The sequence below is a fragment of the Falco peregrinus genome, chromosome Z (genome assembly GCF_023634155.1).
Source record: "Falco peregrinus isolate bFalPer1 chromosome Z, bFalPer1.pri, whole genome shotgun sequence".
Classification (NCBI taxonomy): Eukaryota; Metazoa; Chordata; class Aves; order Falconiformes; family Falconidae; genus Falco; species Falco peregrinus.
In genome coordinates, this window is record NC_073739.1 from 75000971 (window position 1) to 75022968 (window position 21998).

Sequence of the window (21998 nt, forward strand, 5' to 3'; positions counted from 1 at the left end):
AAGTGACCCTCTGGGAGTCTCCCAAATTTGCCCTGGGCTGTGAAGATCCCACTATGCCATCTGTGGGACCACTCCATCCAGCTTCACCACTTCCAAGGAGGTGACCTGCCACCTTAGCGCTGGCAGAGCCACCTGAATTGAACCTTGTTTTCAACACCAAATAACTGCCCACCCCTCCAAACCGGCCCTTATTGTAGCAGAGCAGAGGGTTAAAGTCCCAATTACAGAATTGGAAACACAGTTACCCAAGAGAAAAATAAACCAATTATAATAAAAGCCAAAAACACAATTCCAGATTATATTTAACACTCAAATTCCTCCTTAATTGCTCCAGTGTCTCAGCCAGTTTGCAGGGGAGGAGTAGGGACTGGCAAATTAGCTCCCCCCAGGGCTGCTTTCCCCTAGGGAGCTTTCCCAATTTACATTCCCATTGTGTTCTTTAATTAGTACATTCCTACAGCTTTTCTGAGAGTCCCAACACTTCCAGAGCTGTGACAGTACTTTATAAATAATAAGTCGGAGGGAATATTCACTGTACCCTGCTTCACTCCTCCCAGTGTCCCGGTCGGTGGCTGGTAGCTTTCGCAGGGACCACACACAGTCTAAAGCAGCCCACCACTGCCAGCCCCAGAGGTGGCCTTCGGTGGGGACCTCAGAAACCTCCTTTCTGCTTCTTCCTCCCACTCGGCAAACCTCTTGAGGTCCTACTCCCTGGACAGGCTTCTTCCAGGTGAAGCATTTGGACTTCGGAAACATTTGGACCCCATAACGTGGTGCCCATGCTGGTAGGAGGGCTAGGAGGATACTTGAGAGAAGATCTCTGCAGCCTTCTGGCTGTCCAGTGGCTGGGCAGGACACTGCCCATAGGCATCGCTGGCTCAGCCAGGCTTTGTAACTCAGGCTCTACCCAGAGCCATCCCAACCCTGGCAGCAGTGAGCCACGCGGCACGCTGCTCCTCCACACCAGGACCCGGGCAATACCCTCCAGCCTGAGATTTCTGCCACCCTAGGAATGCACAAACTACTTCCTTAGGAGGAAAAAAAAGGGGGAGGAAATTTATTTAGTCTGCAGTACATCAGCCAGCCCTTGCCAGGAACAGGGTCGGGGCAGCACCCAGGACCCCTTGCCACCCAGAGCAGTGGGAAAGCCTCCAGCACCTTCAGCCTCTCAAAGGTTTCACCCAGACAACCCTAAAAATGAAACAGGAAAAAAGCCCGAAGGAAAGACAACTCAGCCCAGCCGTGCATCACAAGCCTCCAACTCAACATTTTCCCAAGTCTCATTAGGGATGATTTATGAAGGCTGACACCGTTGTTAACCTCTGACCGAGTCCTCACTGCCTGCAGGGCATTTCGCAGCCTGCCTGGGACTGTCCAGCAGCAACACCGGGGGGGTGGGGGGGAGGGGGGTGGGGGGCCGTTATCTCCCAGTTAGCATAATTAGGTGCTTTGAAGGAGACTCATCGGATCATCTTACCTGCAGCAGCCTGGCTGCTTCACCGGTCCTCGCTCCCTGGGCGAGCCCTGCATGCAGCAGAGCCACTCGTGCCGCACGCTTGCACATACACGCAGCGCCGCATGGCACAGGCGGCGGGCACTAACAACCTGCCACTTGCAACCCAACCTGACTCTGACATGTCCATTATTCAAAGCCATTTGGCAAAGACCTTGGGCAACTCATTTGCGGAGTCTGGGTCAGTTCACAAGCTCATGAATTCCCAAACTATTTGCTGGTCATGCCCACAGCCAAGCTGTGAATAGGTTTTTGGCAAATTTGAGAGGAGCTAGTGTTTTCTGAAAACACCTGCCTTTGAAGGCTGCAAAAGCCCACAGATTTCCATTCCCATTTAAGATGCATGTCTAGCCCTCCCAGAGGCGGAAATAAGATTAAAAAAAATCACTTATCTGCAAATACAGAGCATCCCCTACCTTTTAGCAATCAGGAGATCAAGTGCCATTGGGCCTCTGAGCCAGGGGTGCAAGTCCCACCTCACCCCTCCCTGCCCACCCAGGGCTGGAAAGTGGGCAGAGCAGATGCAGCTCCCCGTCTGGGACTATGCCCAGTCCCTCTGCTTGGCCCCTCTCATCCCACTCAGGGCAGTAGAGGTATAAAGGATGTAACTGGCTGCCTCTGCCTTCAGCCAAGCCCCAACTCCAGAGCGATGCCCTGGGTGCGCAGGCAGCAGCAGCCTTGGGAACGTGCTCCTGGTCCTGCAGCTCCCACATCAGGATAATACACAAGCTGGAGCCCCACGGGAGACGTGGAAAAAGCACACTCAGCACCTTTATTTACAGCCAACTAGCATCCTGCTTTCCTTTTCCTCGACCCACCAGAGCTGCAGGACATTGCGAAGTGCAGACTACTGGGGTTTGCAGTCTCACACGTGCAAAAACGCAGCAAGTTTTTCCTTCCCGCCCCACAGCCAAGGCTTTGCTGCTCTTGCCAGCTGCCTTGCTCGGTGCAAAACCCTGCTGAGGTTTGCTCAACCAGTGGGCAACCCTTCCCTGCCGCAAACGGCAGCCCACAAGGCTCTCTGAGACCAGGCGGCATCACACACCCGCTCAGAGAAGGAGCAGAGGCGCAGGCAAGGGAATACGAGACGTGATTTGCTCAGAGACAGCTCTGTGCTTTTGGCAGGACTCGAGGGCATTTGTTTTGAAGCTGTGTTTACATGCCTTTGATCAGACGTGTTTAACTTTTCTGGTGCGTGACAGCAGCAAAACAAGTTTGATACAAGGATAATGAAACACATTGTGCGTCTGTACGTGTAAAGGACTATAACAAGGCTGCGCACATCAGTAACTCAAACTGGGGGCGGGGGGTTGTGGGGGGGAGCAGAAAGACAGGGAGATGCATCACAATGATGCCAACAAATTAAACATATAAAAAAAAAATAAGCACTAACCCAGCAACAACAGCTCAATCTCAGCTGCTGGAGTTGGCCAAGTGGAGTCTGCCCTGAGCCCAGCGCAGAAGCAAAACTCCCTCTAGCATCACAAGGAGCTTTTCCTTAGCAGCTAAACAGGGCAGGAGGATTGCAGCTCAGGAGGGCTCAGGGCTTGCTTGCAGCAGCACCCCAGGGCACCAGTGTGGAGCAGCCTATGCCTTTCCCACCTCTGAGATGTATCAGCAACTCTCAAAGTCAGAGGCATCCTTTGAGAAATGTCAGCTCAAGAGAGCAAAAAGGAAAAGCAGTTTTCAGAGACGCTCCTAAACCAGTTGCTCTTCAAAATGCTACAGCACACCTGGAACAATTACCAACGACGCACTTGCATGTATTTAGACCAACTGGACCACTGATTGCCCTACCATAATTCCAAGCCTTGCAAGGCAACAAGAACTCTCTCCCAGTGTGCCAGGGGAACACAGAGCACTGCCGGCATCCTTTCAGCATGGGAGGATGACACAGGAACCACGCGCATGGCCGTAAACTGGGAAATGTTTCCAGGCACTGCAATGTGAACAGCCACACGCTGAACTGCTAACCCAGTCCCTGGCATTGGGCAAAGCCTCAGCAGAGATCAGGAGCGGCTCCCACAGAACAATTTGGATACAATAATCCTGTTTTGGAGGTTAAAGGAGATGTGGAGGGCTGTGGATGCTCCAGCCTCAGCTAGAAAGCAAACCCAAGCCTGTTTAATTTACAAGTGCAAATACGAGCAAAGGGACTTTATAATACTGTCCTGTGCTGACCGTGCTTCAAGATGAGGGATGCCACCATCTCTCCGTGCTTAGCGCAGCAAATGAGTGCAGCACGTTGGCACAAGAGGTTTCCTAATGGCGTACCACCTCACTATGCAACCTGTCAAGCCAACACAGGCTTAAGCAGTGGATCTTAGTTGGCAATAGAGGGGGAAGTGAATACTCAGCTGTGATAAATATTTAACGTGCTTTTAGTCCTGAAGAAGTGTAGCACTGAGGCCATCATCCTGTAAGTGAAAACCAAGGCTGATTAATGGGGTAAGGTACTCCCATTTATGGGAGGCTAGGATCAATCCCAATTCTCAGCTATTTGTTGAATCTTTAATGCTCTTTTTCGAGAGCAGAGTTCCTTGGTGAAGGGCAGCATCCTAATAAGGCTACTTTAATGGCACGGATGTTAAGGGGGTATAAATAAAAGCCCCCTGTGAAAAATAAACAATGAGATGAAAAAGGAAGGTTTCATGTGGCCATTGCATTTGGCTGGCTTGGAATAAAGAGTTTTGAGGTCTTCTCTCTTCTTTGGAAGATGGGTTTCCTTCTTTCAGAGCTCGCCCTGTCATCTCAGAGCTGAGCCCAAGGTTACCCCTGCGAGACCTTCCTCTCTGCCAGGCCAAAGACAGGCTGCTGCTTTGGGGAGGAGGGAGTGTCGGTGCCACTCCAACAGCCTGTGTTTGACCTTTCCAGATCCTTCACTCCATGCTAGAAAGGTCTCTACCTTCTTCCACACCTCAGCCCTCTTCTCAGACCTGCAGTTTCACCATCTCATGCTTCACCTCTTCCCCCTCCGAGCAAGGTGGCCCCATACCGCCTTCCATCTCTCCAGCCAAGACAAACCTCCTGCCTCTGCAGTTGTATCAGCATCAGTCACATCTCTTCTCATGTTCACAAACACGCCCCTTCGCTTCTCCCTTCTCCACAGCACCCAGGGTGACCAGACAGCTTGCATTTGCAAAGTATTTCCCAGGGATACATCAAAGACAGCATCCCGCTTTGTCCCTTTTTGGTCTCTTCCATCACCATCACCTTCCCACATTCCCCTGCTTCCACGCTTGCTTCCCCTAGTAAATTCTCCTTTGCTTTTTTCTGCTTCACCATCCAGCAGGACCAGCCCTGCCACCTGCAAACGAACCTTCCTTGCATATCTCTGCTCGCTGGCCATCCCTCTCTTGCAGGCAAGCAGCACAGAAGCAAGATCACAAGACAGGAGCCTTCTAACAAAGATAAAGAACCGCATATCCCTGCCACCCCTCTCCATCTGCCCATGCCTTTCCAGTTGCATTGCACCTTATGTTGTTTCTTGTCTGAATCTAAACATCAGCTCCTTCCTAGCCATGCTGTTCTGCTTGCCTGCACCCTGTGCCCGCAAGGATAAGGCCAACAGAGGCATGAAGGGGGCGGGGGTGGTGGTAGCGGGATGAAAAATGAGCCAGGAAAGGTGACAGCAAGAGGCAGTGAGGGGGAGAGCAAAATCGCAGCAGGGAAGATCAAAGATGCTGGAGTCAAGCTCAGGTTCCCATGCACAAGGGGGGCTGGTGCATCCCTGCTGAGCCATGCTAGCTCCATCAAACCATCAGCTGGAACAGAGTCAGTTGTCTGCACTTACAAAAGGCACTGGCTTCTTGCCGGGGTAACAACTGGGATGAGAAGGCAATGCTACCCCCAGGCAGGAGCCCAGAGCCTCTCTGGCCCCCAAAAACCTTTCCTCCTCCTCCAGACTGCAAAGAGCCCAATTTTCGAAATCCCTTCTCTCCCTCCATCCCTGGGTCTGCTGTGATGGTCCTTAGAGCCCCCCCCCAAAGCCCAAAAGCAAGCAGCATGGCTGGACAACCTCCCTGCAGGGCTGGAAGAGTGGAGCAGAGGGCTGCACCCTTTCACTGCTGTACACACACACTATACATCCCTTCCTACTCCCACCTGCCAGGCTGGACCACTACTCACTGACCATGCACCAGGATCAACCAGTATCTCTCCCCCTACAAGCCATCGCCACCATAATTGCATTTCCTTATCCACCAGTGTAGACAGGGATTAGGAGTAAAGATATCAGGCTAAGCCTTTGGTGCAGATTAACCTGCACATTGTCCTTAGTGACAACACAAGTGCCAGACATCTGTCATTGCCATGTGACAGGCCCCAAACATGCTTCCCTGTATTGCCATAAGACTTTCAGAGAGATGCTATGTGACATGCTCCTCAGCCCAGCCTTAGCAAGCCATCCCAGGCCCTCGAGCTCCTAAAAAAGCAGAAATATTCTGCTGTGTCCCTGCAAGCTGGCAGAGATAGAAGCTGCTATGCAACCTGCTGGCATTAGGGGAAAGATCAGCACCAGAGAACCAGTCACATCCTGAGGGGGATGGCATTACACCTGATGCCCCCGTGGGACTTCACGTACCCACTGCCCAGCAGCACAGACAGATTCACCGCGTGGCAATGCCAAGCAGAGGAAGGATGCTCCCAGCCTCGGGACGGCACAACCAAGCCCTAGTCTGCAGCCAAACTGCCCAGGTGCTCTGGCTTCTCGCCCCAAACCAGGAGACCCTTTGGCAGAGCTATGTGCTTGGGAAGACGATGCCTGTGCAAATGTTAAGAGACAAGGCTGCTTTTGTTTACAGGCCGCTGCTGATGGCACTGCGCACCCCACATCCTCCCCCAGCCAGGAGCGAGCTCCAAGAAAGGAAATTACACGAGCCAGAAGGTTTGATGGAATGAGCCCATTGGGTGGCTTGAAGATAGCTATTAATGGAGAGCTTTCTCTAATTGCTTTTGTATAATCTGGGGCTGCTAGGCGGAACTGGGTAATAAATGAAATCCAATTACATTTTCTCTCAGTATTTATTTTATTAAGTAGAATTCATCAGCTGATGAAGGGCCCCTCGAGGTAATGGCTCATGACCTAGTGGAAGGCACTTTTTTTATTATTATTATTTTCCCCACTCAGAGAAGCAGATAATTCTGTCCCCCAGTAAACGAAGACTGCTCCCCCAGCACCTTGGCAAGAGTGGCAGGTCCCAGGGCAAGGGGATCTCACAGGGCACCCAGCACCCACACTGTCTTTCTATGCAGGATTCCTGCTTTGACTGCTGGAGTCCTAAACGAGCACAACGGGTGACTAAACCTCAGCTTGAGTGCCAGCCAAAATGGAGATGGATCTACAGTGTGCAGCTTGCATGATGCGCTCCAGAGGGCTGCAGCAGGGATTAATCTGCTCCTCTGGAGGCTGCAGATTTTGGTGCCAGCACTGCTTCCCTAGGATGAGTCTTCCATGCAGGTCTCAGACTCTGGGCTTAGTGCAGGACTATGACTGAACAGGCTGTGAACACCAGCAACTCGGATCCATCGCACATAGCCCTGTGCTCCAGCACATCCGTAAGGACCAGTCTCATATTGCTCTGCAACACGGCACCTCAACCACCACTTGCGGGTGGTTTGAGACCCAGTTGCTGGTGGTTATAGACACAGTTGCTTCCATGAAAGCTGCCCAGTGAGGCCATCAAAGGCACTGGTCTCACACAGAGGTAACCCAGCCAAGCCTCATGTCACCGTTTGCATGGCACTGCCAGCAGGCAAGGCTTGCCAGGGATGTCTGGTGCTGGCACCACTGCAGGGCTCTCCAGATGCCAAGCAGGGTTTGCTGGAAGCCGTGGCACTGCTCTAGCACAGATCCCAGGCCCTGACACACCATGTCTTCTCTGGGGTGCGGGAGGCAGCAAAACCCAGTGTGGGTCAGGAGAGGTTGCTCCACCTGAGCTCCAGCCAGCATCCCTGCAGAGCAGGGATGGCCACTGCAGCACAAGCCCCTTCCTCCCTCCACATCAAAAAGCAGCAGTAGGGCTGGGGTATGCCAGCACATTGTGGGGTCTGGTGCAGCAGCATCACTGACCTTTTGCTGGAGCCCACAGCGAGGGCTCCGCCAGCACTAGCAGGCAGGATGCCTCAGGGATCTTGTAATTGGCTGCTGGGTTTTTCAGCATCCCTCTTCCCATCCAGATATTGATTGACGTTCACCCCTTGCTCCCAAACCCAGTGCCGACAGCCGCGGCTAGCCCAGCTTTCACTGCCATCTTGTCATACAGGCAATTTATCACCTGCCAGTGTGCGCTCATTACAAACAACAGACTCCAGTGTCCATTAATTAACGGGAAATACTTGGAGAGGCATATACACATGCACAAATCTGTCTGAGCTGTTTCCTACTGCACCTACTGTGGGCGCATCCACATGCTGCAACAGCGAGCACAGGCTCTGGGAGCCGTAAAATAGGTAGCCAGCAGCAGCCAGTCTCAAAACAAAGAAGAATCAACACTACAGTGGGAAAAAGCAGCCATGGAGGTGATAAGAGTAGCATGGTTTTGTTCCTTATTTGGTAAGAAACTACTAAATCTTTTTTAAAATTCCTTATTTAGTAAGAAACTACTTAATCCTTTGATTAAGGAATCAAAAAAAGGATGATGATCCAGGAACAGGGAGCAAGTAAGCTACGTCCCAGCTGCTGAGTCTTTGGTGTGAGGGTTACTCCATAGGATGTCTCCAATAGGCTTGCACACTCTCTTGCTGCAGAAACAGTTAATGCATTGTCTAACCCTGCACGGAGGATGAGGTGTTGCTGGCTGCTGTCCCCTCCAAGTCTTCCAAGGGTCTGGTGAGGTGGGATAAACCCAGTCCCCTCACATGGGAGCAAACCCAGAGGTGTGAGAGCTGCCCCTCCATAGCCTTATACATCCCAGCCTCCAGCTCAGCAGCACGGAACGAACACCCGCCAGCGCCTGAGCCTTCACACCGCTGGGTTAACTAAAAATAAATGAAGTACAGGGTTTGCAGCAAGTCAGCGCCAGGTTTGAGAAGCGCCATGTGTGGCTGCTTCACTGCAGAAGCCAGGCACAGAGGGCAAAGAAAAAGGGTTTCAGAGGGATCTTTTGAAACTCGGCTGGCTTTTTGATTTGGGCAGAAAACCTAAAACTGGTTTGAAAGGAGATCTAAACATTGTGTCAAAACCCAGTGCTTGATCTTTTTCACAAGTGGGCTTTCACTTTCTTCTGCTGAGCCCATTTGCCAAGAACAACACAGAAAAGCAAGCTATTCCTGTTGATCCAAACTATTTTTTATCAAATAATCCATTCATCTGAAATCTTTTTGCCCACTTCTGCCGTAGGAGAAGCTATCTGCTCACAGCAGCCCACGATTTATGCTCAAATGAGCATTTGTGACTAACAGACAGCCTAGATTCATAGCAAAATGCATCACCAATAAATCAGTCAATCACTTCGCCTGCCCTCAGCGTAGGGCTGAAGTCTTGAGTAACTGCGCAGCACTTTGTCAACCTTTACTCCAGCAAAGTCTGGGTAAGAGACCTCAAGATTTAGCCTATTGATTGCTTACTATTGTTTGTGGTGCCCTGCATGAGTTAGACATGCTCCCTTCAAGCGAGATTAAATACCTGGCTTATGGCATTGGGATTCAAGGGAAATTATCTTTCACAAGCACAGGAATAAACAAGTCAAATTGCCTTGTGCAATGGTCCATTGTTGTGCAAAGTCGACCTGAACTCCCTCTATCTTGCCGCCCTGGAGGGTGGCACATGGTGGTGCTGGCTCTCCCTAGGGCTGCTGTAGTGAGCCCCACGACTGTAGCACATTTCTCCTGGTTAAATGCAATTTTGGCTGTGACTCCAGAGCCTCTGTGGCTCTCAGCTCCTCTGGTAGTGTTTTGTTGCAAGAACAATGGAATGACAGCTCCCCGGCAGCTTTGAGTAGCATCTCCAGCTCAAAGGCAGTCTTAATACCTCTGCCAATCTCGAGCCTTTGAGTTTTTACATTCGTTTGAAGTTAAGCTGATCTAACTTGGGTGAGTGAGCCCAGACGAAGTCACTCAACCAAAGCCAAAGCATATCGCAGCAGGGCTGCTGCAGACACTCGGCACCAAAGCAGACACCCTCTGCCCAAGGGCTCATGCTCGTGCCCTGCACACCATAGTGTGTATTAATACAGATGGACATTAGTGACCATCCTGTCCCATCAAAGGGCAAGCCTGGGACATTTCCTCCCCCCCCCAGCCATAAAGCAAGGAAATACAGCAACCATTTGCAAGGCAAAACACCTCTTATTAACATTCTGAATGCTGCCAGCCCCTCAAGCACCTCTCCCTCCCCCAAGGAAGGCAGCAGGAAAATTGCTGTCACAAGCCTTCAGCCTCCAGATCCAAGCCTGGTGTCCTATGGAAGACAGGAGACGACAACCCAGCCATCCCTACAGCATATACGCAGAACACTAAAAAGCAAGCTGTGAAAACAAAACTGGAAATAACTTTCTTCTGAGAGTCACAGTGCTCGTGGGATGTGCCCAGAGCTGCCATGACTCCAGTACTGCTGGTGCCATGGCTGGGATAACGAGACCTCTGCCAGCCCAAGATGTGAGTCTGCTGCTTCCTACCTCTGGATCTGTCTGCTCTATATGATACAGGTCACTTCAGGGTTTTAGTGATTGCTGGTGCAGAAGCAAGCACAGGGACACCACCACCTCCCCAAGCACACTAGAAATGGGCTGAACATTACTAGGCATCAAGGGTGTTTAGAAGATAAAGTCTTGCTTTCTAAGTATGCTTTTCCCTAGCGACACCACTCAGCATACAGGGAAGAACCTGCAGAAACTAAAATCCTGCAATTTCCCCTGCAAAAAGCAGCCTGCAGAAGCACCTAGCAACTGGGGGGGGGTGGGGGGTGGGGGGGGGTGGGCACAGCCACACAGAACTCAAGGATTTACAGCATCCAAACTCCAATCACCAGCCGTTCTCCCAACCTCACAGCATGCCCATGCACCACCAGAGGTGGCAAACCCACTCCCAGGCTTCACCCACACATCCTGCTGCAAGGCAAGCTCATTTATGATGCTCATCCCACCTCCCACCTTTATTTCTGCCCGGTGTCCAACCTCCCCCTCTCCTCTGGGTACTTCTCCTGCTGCTGTCTGTTCCTGTCCTTTACTGTTCTGCCTGCTGTCACTTGCATAACCTTGCCTGTTTGGTAATTTGTGGCAATAAAGTGTCACTGTGGGGAAAAATACAGCGTCTCAGCAGCATATAAATCTCTGATCCATAAATTGTGCTGGCCCCCACGTGTATGCCCCTCCTTTTCGATGTAAAGTGCAACAATTTAGGGCAAGAGGAAGAAAAAAGAGCCAGTAATATGTGATCTTACTGAAGGGCAGCACTGAGCCATCCTCGTTAGGGGCTGTAACGCAGGCTGAGGGGCTGGTGTGTGCTGTAAATTGCCCTGGAGACATGGGGCCCCAGTGGAGTCTTCTAGAGCTATCCAGAGCCTAAAGCGAGTCATCCTAAAGGAAAAAATAACACAACCAATACTGCTAAAGGGTGCCATCAGTGCTACAGTCTCCCTGCCCTATATATAGCCTTGCTGGTGCTGAGCAAACACGACCCTGGGAGCACCATGGCCATCGAAGAGATCCAGGTGTGTGCAACTGAGCCTCTTGCTTCTGTCCCCACCCAGATGTGGGATCCTGCCCATCTCCATCGCAGCTGAACAGCTTTTCCAGGGGATCCCCACCAGCACTCCTTCCCCATGGGCATTCAGGGGGACCACAAGAAGGCAGGTCTACACTTTTCCCCCGTCCATGCTTTGCACAGCCCTAAGTCCATCTCCAGGCTGACAATGATTTCCCATGGCTCAGAGGCAGAACTCAGTGGGGCACGTCCTACCCCAGGCAAACACACCACACACTTGTGGCCCTGCAATCCCCAGCTCCACTGTGCAGAGCACCAGGTGTCCACCACTGTGGTCCTCCAGGAGCTGTGAGACCCACAGCAGCTGTGACGCCATCTGAAATGGTTTCAGAGGAAGTACAGTCCCTCTTGCTCATGGTTCTTTCTTTAAATTGGAAAAAACTGCTTGCCCCCATCAGACCTCATTTACTGAATGAACACCTTGGTCATGTTGCAGCTCAGCATCCCAGGCCAGCTTTACAGTCACCTCTGCTTTTTTTTTTTTTTTTTTTCCCTGCAAAGCACTACTGCTGTCTCTCTTGGAGCCACAGTTCCCATGTCAGAGCCAGCAGACTGTCCCCCGCCCACACCCACGGTCCTCAGGCATCCACCATGCATCACACAGAACAGCAGGAAGACTTGCATTAAAGCCTTTGCCTGACACTGATATCTTTCTTGACATCTATGGCCCACCTGAGCAGCTAAGTAACACTCCTGTGAATATAAACAAGCAGGGGAAAGCGTATTCACTAGACAGATAGCTTGAGGAAGTGTCATCACCCATTGAAAGCCCATATGCGGTTTTGTAACAAAGGTATTTGCTTCCTGTCTTGCCCACTCGTCAGAGGAATATATGAGCAAAGCTAAGCAGCACCCTGGAGACAGACTAAAACCAAGCAGAGAGCAAGGGATGCTCAGAGTGCTCTGCAGAAGCTGTGCAGACAAACACATTATGAACACCCTGGGGAGGAAAAATCTCCTTTCTCCCAGGCTTGGGAATGGCATGCAGCCAGAAGTCATCATGTGACTATCCTGCATCTTACCAAGCTGATGTGTTAAAAAAACCAAGAAAAATCAGGTCTTGATCCCAAACCTGTCAATGGACAACTCCTTCCCTCCTGCAGCCACAATCCACTGAAGCCTGAAATAAAAGCACTTCCTATGAAACCTCCAGCCCATTGCCATGGTGTGGTGCAGGACTTGGGCACTGGGACACCCACCCCCTGCCAGAGTGGGTCATGGCAGGCAGTGAGTCCTGCAGGAGCCAGGGCAACAGCCCACTGGGCTACAGGAGCAGCAGCATAGTCATCAGCTCACACACGGACCACGTCAAGACATTGCTCCTGCTTTTGGGAGCCCCAAGACCAGATACGTGTTGATTAACTGGAGCAAATTCAGTCAGGGCCACTCAAATAGCTAGGGGAGCTGAGAAGACTGAGCCAGCTCTTCGCGGCAACACATAGCAAGAGGATGAGTGACAAGTGGGCAGCCGCTGAAACAAAAGCTTCCCACTGGATGCAAGGAGAACCTTTTCTCTCCTTGAGAGTCCACTGGCAGGCACTGGAACAGTGGCCCAAACAGCCTATCCTCTTTCTGTACACAGGGGCTTTCAGAAGGCTGGGTAAAGCCCTGAGCTCCCATGGCCCAGCTCAGTGTCCTGCTCAGTGCAGAGCCTCTGCTGGGCTTGAGACATCCAAGATCCATTCCAAATTGCATAGTTTTGCAAGTCTCTTGTGAAAAACTGTGGCTGCAATGTCACATCAGGCCACTGCTTCCTAGGGTCATAACCAAGGAAAAACCAGCACGGCATCTTTAACAACACTTTAACACAAATGAAGCCCATTTTCTTGACTATAAGGAAGAAAATAAGGAGCAACTCTACCATATGAGCACAGGCAGTCCTTCATGCCAGGAACTGATTCTGGAGTTGGTGAGCCACTTCACCCCCCACCCCTTCCACCATCACCTCAAAACCCATACTACCCACTGAAGACATATGTACATATTCACTGCAAGACCTGTGCCAGCCTGAGGAACCACTCCAAATATGCAGTTTGCACGGCTGGCACTGATTCAAATGGACTTGATAGTGTTTGGTGAAGGAGGAAGATGCATGAGACGCAACATGGCAGTGGCCACACATTGCTGCTTGGGAGGTTTAGGGTGAACAGCAGGAAAAACCTCTTTGCTGGGAGGGTGGCCCAGCTGAGATGGGGGATGTCCATACTTAAGCTATGAACACTTGGCCAGACAGACACATCTGATGTAGCATTGGTGGCAGTTCTGCTATAGAGATCTCCAAGGTCCCTGTGAGTCTAAGAAGATGCAAGAACAAGATGAAAGATTGCTGGTCAGACCTTGTCTTGGTTATCAGCTCCATGAGTACCAACAAGACCTCTCAGCCACTTCATTCTTCCCATCTAAGAAGCCAGTCCCTACTTAGAAGAAGGACAAAACCCACCTAGAAGCAGTACCACCGTGGGTACTGCCTGGAGGGGACACACCCAAGTCAGAAGGCAGAACAGATTTCTTCAGGCCCAAACACCACTAAACACTCAAAAACTGCATAACCAAGTGACATCAGCAGAGCTTTGGCAAGACATCTGTCCATCTATAAATAGAGCTCAAGCGTGTGTCCTTATCACAGAGCTTTGATGCGTTTGGGGAGAATATTTTTTTTCCCTTCACTGCTGAGTCCCAGGCAGCCCAGATAATGGGCTTGAATCGATCCAACTCAAGTATTAGTAAACTTCCTACCACTGTGGCAGCATGCCAGCCTCAAATAGGGCAAGAGAACATGTGTCTGTTCAGAGCCAACCACAAGGAGCAGGCAGAAAATTGCTTTAGACTTTAAAAAAAAAAAACAGGTGCTTTTTGCAGATTTGTAGATCAATCTACAATGTATTTTAGAGGTTTAAGAAAGTCAATAGAAACAAGATATATCATTGCTGCACAAGAACCTGAGAAGCTGTATTTCTATTTATGCTGCTACTGGCACTCCAACCACGGGCTCATTGTCCTGCTGCTCCCTGCTGCGGTCCCACATCACAAATTCTCTGGCAGCAACCTCGAGGGAATGGCCCCCCTCCACTGCTGCATTTCACCACCCCGCTGGTTCTGCTAGGGCAACGTAGCCCTGGGGCTGGTTGGGGTCCAAGATACCCTAAGAGTGTCACCACTGCTCCTCAGGCAACTTGCTGCTCCTGCAGCAAGAGGACACACGGGCTGCTGGCAGTGGCCAGGCTGAGCTCCCACAAACTGGAGCTCGTCTCCTCAGGTCCCCATCCACATGGGCTCAGCACACAAGTTCACTCAAGTATCTTGGGATGCTCCAGGCAGTGCTGAGACAATCCCTTGGGATTTGTTGCTCAAACTGGTGCTTCTGCAGAACCGTAGAGGGCAGTAGACTGCCCTCTGCGATCTCATCCCCAGGGATGCGACAAGCTGGTCCCCTCCTGCAGACACATCTGCCGTGTAGCCACCATACCTCCTGCACCACCATCATGGCAGGACTTGGAGCGGCCTTGCAAGAACCCCCTCGCAAGCTCTCTGCCCACCCCCCGCTGCCCTGCCAGCTCCACCACAGAGTGCTACAAAGCATACTCAGAATTTTTCTCCCCCTTTTCTATTACTATTAAGTGAGCCACAAGACGTGCCTTATCAAACTAGACCTAAATTATGCCTGACCCTCCCTAGATCCTGTGTAATGCGTCAGCCATTAAACATGCAATTAGCCGGCATTTACAAATTGCCGGCCATCCATTGCTCAGACAGGACCACTCGTGTCCGCCAGTGGAGCCTGTCCTAACAAGCCACCAGGAAGCAGATCCTACTGGAACTGGCCGCATCCATCTTCCAGCCTCCATGCAGCACAAAAAGTATCTCCTGGCTTGCACCCTCTAACTCAAAGAGGGAAGGATAACATGTGCATCTGGGCTGGAAAGAGTTGGCTGCACATGCTTGGTGAACAGGCAAAGCTCCATCCTTCTGCCCCAGAGTCCAGTTGGCCATGGAAAAACAGGTCAGGCTGCAACATGGGAAGCAGAAACCAGCTTTCTACCCTCCCTACAAAGCTAAAACATGATGCTTGCCTCACATCCCACCCAAACCCCATCAATGCTCCCTTTGGGGGCAAACGTGGGCAAGGAAGCCCATGGCCATGATACTGGGCAGGGACTGACAGCTGAGGCACCAAGAAGTACCAGCCTGCTGCTGCTTCTCCAGCCCCCTTCCCATCCCTCTGCCAGGCTCAAGCTACTCCAACAGCACATCAACAGGGCTGGGCTCTTATTCCTCCAGTGCCGCATACAAGCGGGCACCAGGGGACGTTATCATTCAGCAAAGCGAGGAAGAAAAAAGCAGTGTTAACCATTAGCATGTGTGTACGGAGACCCCTCATAAACTCTTTTCCCTTGCTTCCATCTGCTTTGCTCTGGGCCACTAAATCCAATTCAGCAGCGCCCAGAGCTTGTACTGAAGCTGCGACACATTTGTCAGATCCCTGACTAGACCCATGGCTAATTTTGCAACACTAATTTATCTCACCATATTATAGCGCTTTCATTTCATCCCCCTGGATCCCATTACTGCCAGTGTACCTTGTAGCCAGCATGTAACAGTAATTGGTATTATTAGCGACGTACCCTTCTCGAGCTGCTCTATTTGCAGAGCTGCGAGGAGTCCTGTGGGTGGGCCAGTCCACACCAGGGATGAGGCGGGAAGGGATGGGGTTCTTTGCCCACACCACTTCACACATGTCACCACCTGGCAATGCTGAGGGTAGGCTTTTGCTGCTGCAGAGCATCTCTGCATGCCCAGACCCCAGCCCACTCCCCACTGCAGCTCCATCAGTACCCCTGTGGTACTTCAACCTTCAGCTTTTAGCTCTGAAGCCTGCATTCATCCTTGCACACAGGGAGCATTTCTGCCCTTGACTGTGGCTCAGAGGATACAGGACTTTGATGATCTAGGGTGAAAGGAGCTCCAAAACACCTCTGGGAAGCATGATGTGGCAGGGGAGGGGGCAGGGGAGCTGCAAAAGGAAAATGCATAACACTTCACGCTATTTTGGCTAACAGTTCTCCTCTTCATTGTAAGCTATCACATTTCCAAGATCAACATAATTAAAGTCATGCAGTTTTAGCTAAGTGGGAGGCTGTGCTAGTCAAATGGTGACAATTCCCACTTAAGATGTCCTTGCCTGGTGTTTAGAGACTTGTAAAATTTTAATTCATAATTTTCATTTCTCAAGCATAGCACCAGCAAGCACCGGCTTCCCCAGCACAGCTCTGCAGGGTCTGTATCCCCAGATGGGGCACCCCCATCCACAGGCCCCTCCTCCTGCTCCACCAGGGAGAAGATGACCCCAAACCCCTACTCAGGCAACACTGTGTTACCACAGCTCCATACAAAGCACATATGCAATGGGTCTCAGAGGTGAGGTAACCCATTGACCATGGCTGGTGATGGTAGTGGTCTCCTAAGGGGATGCAGTCCTTTGCAGCAGAGCAGAGCCCAGGGAAGTTCATCACATCCATGATGCTGCAGCCCCCAGTGCAGCAAAGGAGAAAGAACATCCAGCAGCCCTGACAGCTTGAAGTTGTGCTTTTCTGTGAGAGGTGACACCACAAAACAGGGCTGGGTGACACTTACCTGCTCCCGAGTAGTTCAGCCATCAAAGAACCTCTGCTACCCCAGTTAGACCATGCATCCCTGAGTTGCCCTAAGGGCTTTCAAGTGGGAGGGATCTCTGTGGAGAAGTCTCCTGTGTGCAGCCCATGACACGTGTGTTTTCCAAGCTGTTCATCCAAACCGGGCCATCTACAACCTAAATAACCTCTGTCATCATCTGCCCTTTTTGCACAGCAGCCATGGGGCTGCTCACGTGCTAGAGCCAGGAGCAGCCTTTTGCCACACTTTAATAAATGCCATCCTATCAAAAAGACACATGGTCTGCAACTCCAACAAAACCAGGTGGCCCAGAGCGCACCAACAGAAGACAAACTGGGTGAGCAATTGTTTTAATCCACCTCTTACCTCTCCACCAGTCCAGAGTCCTTGGGGTGTCCCCTATTTCTCATCAACGTCCAGAGGATTCTTCTGGATGCCTGACCAATCCTCGCAGCTCAGATCTGGGATTTTCTTCAACAAAACAGAAGAGACAACCTGTCAGGTTACCAGGTAGAGCTCTGCCATCACTTCAAGTTTACAAAACAACCAAGGGTGGGGAGCATCTGTCTTCCAGCCCTGAGAACTGCAGGTAACTGGTGCAAACACGAAGCTAGGTCAGATGAAGAGCCCTCCTACATAAGCATCACAGTCAAGCCCCAAAGCGTGCATTTGCTTAATTATTTCAATTTAGAGAGATGAAAGGGGAGAGGGGTTAAAAAAATACTGCAGCTTGGAGCATCCCTGATACTCTTTAAAGACAGACAGTAATGCTCCCCAGCCAAAACAGCGTAGCAGCACTAAAATGTCAGCCCAGCACCAAGGCATTTGCCCATGAGATCTTGTACTGCCTAAGCCTTAATCCTGCAAAGCCTCACACACGTGTTAAACCATGCAGGGAGAGGCCAATCTGACTGAACCCGGGAGCGTGATGAGGAAAGCATGCACGTATGGCTTTGCAGCACGGACACTGAGGACTGGAAATGGGAGAGAGACTTTCCGTGCTACATCTGACATGCTGCCTAGTGAGATGGAGTTTGAAGCATTACCGTAATGAGTGGTGCCCTCAGTTAGAAATAAGCTTTTCGTGTTAGACAAACAAATTATCAGTTGAGACCCGTGCTCATTATCTAGCTCTTGTGGCTGCGCTTGTCTTGTTCCCCCCCACCCCTGCCCCTCCTTTTTAAATGTTTTGAGGAGGGAAAAAAAGTCTTATGGTTACGCATTATTAAAATTGAAAAATAGAAGCCAAACTCCACTTGCAAAATGCAAGTCAGGGAGTCACTCCTGCAGAGATCTTTCCCGAGGGTGACAGCAGCTCCAAGCCTGGAACACCACATGCTTTAATTAGCACCCAACCCTGAGCCAGTGATCTTCACCAGAGCCCTCCCCAGGACCCCATCCAAAGCCCATGGTGAGTCAGAGGGAGGATGCTACATAACCCAAACTACAACCCCTGTCCACCCCTCACTCACCTACAGAACCTAAATAAATATATAACCCCCCCCAAAACTGTGCTGGGTGCCTGGTGGAGAAACCCTCATTTGCAAAGTGCTGGGAAATAATTAAAAAGTTTTCCCAGAGCTTAAAAGGAGGGAAGCAGACTGCTTGTCATGCCGGCAGCCATGGTGTGCCGCAATTTATCATGTTTGTCAGGTGTCAGCCACCAAGAAATTTAACTCCAGCTGCCCCAAGCCCAACTCCCGCAACGCCCCATCACTCAAGAGCTGCTCTGCCAGGCACCCTAGAGCTGACAAGTGACTGGCAAGGAGAGAGGGCTCCTTCCCACGAAGTCTCCCTTTGCTCTGCAATGCCAAAGGAACTTCTTAGTTTTGGTGGCATTTTTTTTGACCCACAGATGAAGAGGAACAGAGGACACCGGGCTACAGCAAGCAGCAAGGCTCGTTTGTCACTACCTGCCAGGGACCCGCCTGGGCTGTCACTCCAGCTTGGCAGGAATAGGACAAGAGAGATGGGTTTAGCATGAGCACCCTTGGAGAGGTTTTTGCAGCATCCTTTGCTCAAGCTGTATGGACACAAGTCTCGTAGGGACAGTTGTGTTATGCTGCATACAAAGTGCAAAATTCCAATGCTTTTGCTGAGAGATATCCTTGGAACCTGCTCATCTGGAAAGGACTGACAACCTCTGTCACCTCTGTGCACTCTCCTGACGGGACAAGCCAGCCCTGCCACAGGTCCAGCAGCCCAGTTTTCCCCATGGCAGTTGAAGCATGGATTTGCTTTTTAAGAACACCAGGCTGAAGTCAAATTGGGTTTTGGAGGAGCTCAGCAGGCCCAAAGCAGGTCACCATCTGAAGGACCTGGCTCACAGCATGAAGTACTGCTGAGCCAGTGGGAAGATCTGTGAGCTAGAGTACCTCAAAACAGGGGACAGCCTTGACCACAGCTCAGGCAGCCTCACATAAGGAGCAAATATCACCAGCCACAGAACTGGGATAAGTCCTGGGGCAGGTTCCTGAAGAAGGGCTGGCACCAGTCCTGAGCTCACTCTGCATCACAGGGACTTGGGGTCCCAGCAATGTATCGTCAGGACACTTCATCAATGTCACGCCTGCTTTATAGGACCTGGCAGAGCTGTCCCCCATAAATACTCGTTTTGGCCATTTATGTAGCAACAAGCTGAGTTAGGAGGCACCTGCAATTGTTGCAATGCAAAAACACTAACTGTTCAGTCTGTGCAAAATGCTGAAGGAAGCCCAGCATCCATCCATTGCATGCTGCATGTCCCGCATGATGCATCTGCATGTTACAGCAAGGGCTAAGGGATAACTGAATCACTTCTTTAAAAAACAAAACAAAACCAAACCAAAAAAAAAACCAAACAAAAAACCCCAAACCAAACACAGATAATCAGCATTTGCCAAAAATCTTTCCTCCCAATATAAGGCAGGGCTATGTCAATCAGGGATCGATGAGTTTTACTTGCATCAACAGAAGGGGCCCACAGTTTCCCAGTGGCAAGGCTGTGCAAGAGCTAGGGCAGGCATAGGTTTTGCACTCACATGTGCTCAAAGCAGCGTAGTTCCTGCTGTGGGAGCACAGCGGCTGCTACCTCCCCGCACACGCTATATATAATACACCCACACAGCAGTGTTTTTCAGAGGCTTGCAACTTGGCACAGGGAAGGTGGCTTTTCATGCCGTCAGGAACATGCAGATCCCTGACGCCTGGCTGAAAACCTTCCCCATAACTACCAGACCCAGTCTCACAGTGCAAAGATGCTAGGGTTGCTTCAGCACAACTGCAAGAATTTTTCTTGGTTTTGGTTTGGATTTTTTTTTAAGCTGTGGATAAATTAGTGCCTTTTTCTGCCCCAAACTGTGTTCTGAGAGCAGCTTAAAACCTTCTTTGCTAAAATTTTCCAAAAAAATTCAGCCGGAGGCAGAGACATGTGAAGTTTCAGTCCAAATGGTTAAAGGCTGGCATAGTTTCAAGCAACTGAAGACAGGGGCTTATAATCAGAAGTGTCAGGCAACCTTAATTATATTATTTCCTGAAGGAAATAGTTTTCCCTGCCGAAGTCCAGAAGTTATTAAAAAAAGTTGACCTCACTGGAACCAATCAAGATGGAGACAAGAAGCCTGTGATGGATTTTTAAGGCAGGCAAGCTCATGCATCTGTATTTTTTGGGGTCCAGGACTTTAGGACAGGTGTTCCCAGACAAGCCTGGCCCTGCAAAAGCCCCATGGCCAGCAGCCAGGATGTGCAGACCCCTCCCATCCATCCTCCCGAACCCCCCCAGGCAGGGAGACATGGAGCCCCACACACCCGAGGAGGGTGTTTGCCTGTGCCCAGATCAATTGCTTCGCCAACATGAGCAAAGAAAAACAGCCGGCTGCTTTGTAGCTGTCAGGAGCACACAGGCTTTTTGTCCATCTCTTCCCCTGCGCCCATAAATAAAAGTGACAGCAACTTTATTTAGGACTTCTTCCAGTTAAGAGGAGATGGAAGAAAAGTGAAAAATGAAATTGTAGCTCAGCAAAGGTGGAGGGGGAGGATCCTGAAGGCGCAGCTCAGGCTGTGCTGGGGCTGCAGCAGCCTGGGCTGGTGGCAGTCCTTGCACCCCCAAAACCAGCACCTCCTCACCCCGTTCAGTGCACCCTTCTCCACCACTTCAGGCAAGGAAATCTCATCCCATGTGCCCTTGTCTTCTGCCACTCCCCAGCACTAGCCAAGAGGCTCACGCGTCTGCAGGGAGTCAGAGGTAGAGTAACTTGTGTCTCCTTTCCTCCAGAAAGAGATTAAAAAATAATTCAGAGGAGAAAGTCACCTGCTTCCCACACGCATGCAAAGTTTGTACGCATAGCATCAACAGCAGCCCTGAATTGCAGCTCAGCGCAGTGCAGTTTGCCAGCATGGCTAAGCAGTGAGTACAGCATCTCCACCAGTGTCCACTACCACAGGAGGTTCTGGCTGTTTTGGCTGTATTCTTCAAGGAGCCTTTTACACCTGAGGAAAGACCTCCTTTCTGTAAAAAGCAGGGAAGGAGACTCAAAAAGCAAGAGAGGAGGTGAAGGCTGCTCTGCAAGAGGGCTGAGCACCCAGCAAAGTGGCCCCAGGCAACGTCCTGCCCCGGAGGAGCGGACCCAGGGTTTGAGCACCCCAGATTTGGTCTCCCCCAGCTCCCTACAGCATCTCCTTAGCAGCACAGCACCTCACATATCACAATGGTATTGCAACACGCTGGTAATGCAAGCTTTGCTTCAACCTTCATCCTGCTTGCACCACTGCCAAGCCAGTGCTGTGCCACTTGACGGAATCAGTCCCCAAGAGGGGCTGCAGGGCTTGCACCACCTGCACTATGTGGCTGGTTCACAGATGCTTAGGAGCTTGACGGGAGCTAGACTGGAGTGATATCATGCACCTTCACCTGCACACAAACATGCTCAGGGCAGGCGTGTAGGAAGAGACCCACCATCCCTGGGGATGGGTGCCCACCCCATCTGGAGAGGTTCGGGGTGGAAGATATGTGCAGCTCCCTGGGGAGAGAGGCTGCAAGTGACCTCATGGGTTTCTTCCACCACTGCCCTCTCCGCTGCCGTGAGTCAGAGATTAATGACAGGCCATTTGTCAGCACTGGTGGCATCATCACCAATCTCATTTCTGAGCAGACTCC

The 21998-nt window shown here is 51.0% G+C and overlaps 1 protein-coding gene across 2 annotated transcripts in view; it reads right to left on the reverse strand.

Annotated features, from left to right (window-relative positions):
- CNTFR (ciliary neurotrophic factor receptor) overlaps nucleotides 1–21998 on the reverse strand; it is a 209866-nt gene that overhangs the window by 137710 nt on the left and 50158 nt on the right. For both annotated transcript variants that reach the window (XM_055791562.1, XM_055791561.1), the window contains exon 2: nucleotides 17231–17335. The gene's annotated coding sequence lies outside the window, so the exon portion shown is untranslated. The remainder of the gene's footprint in view (nucleotides 1–17230; nucleotides 17336–21998) is intronic.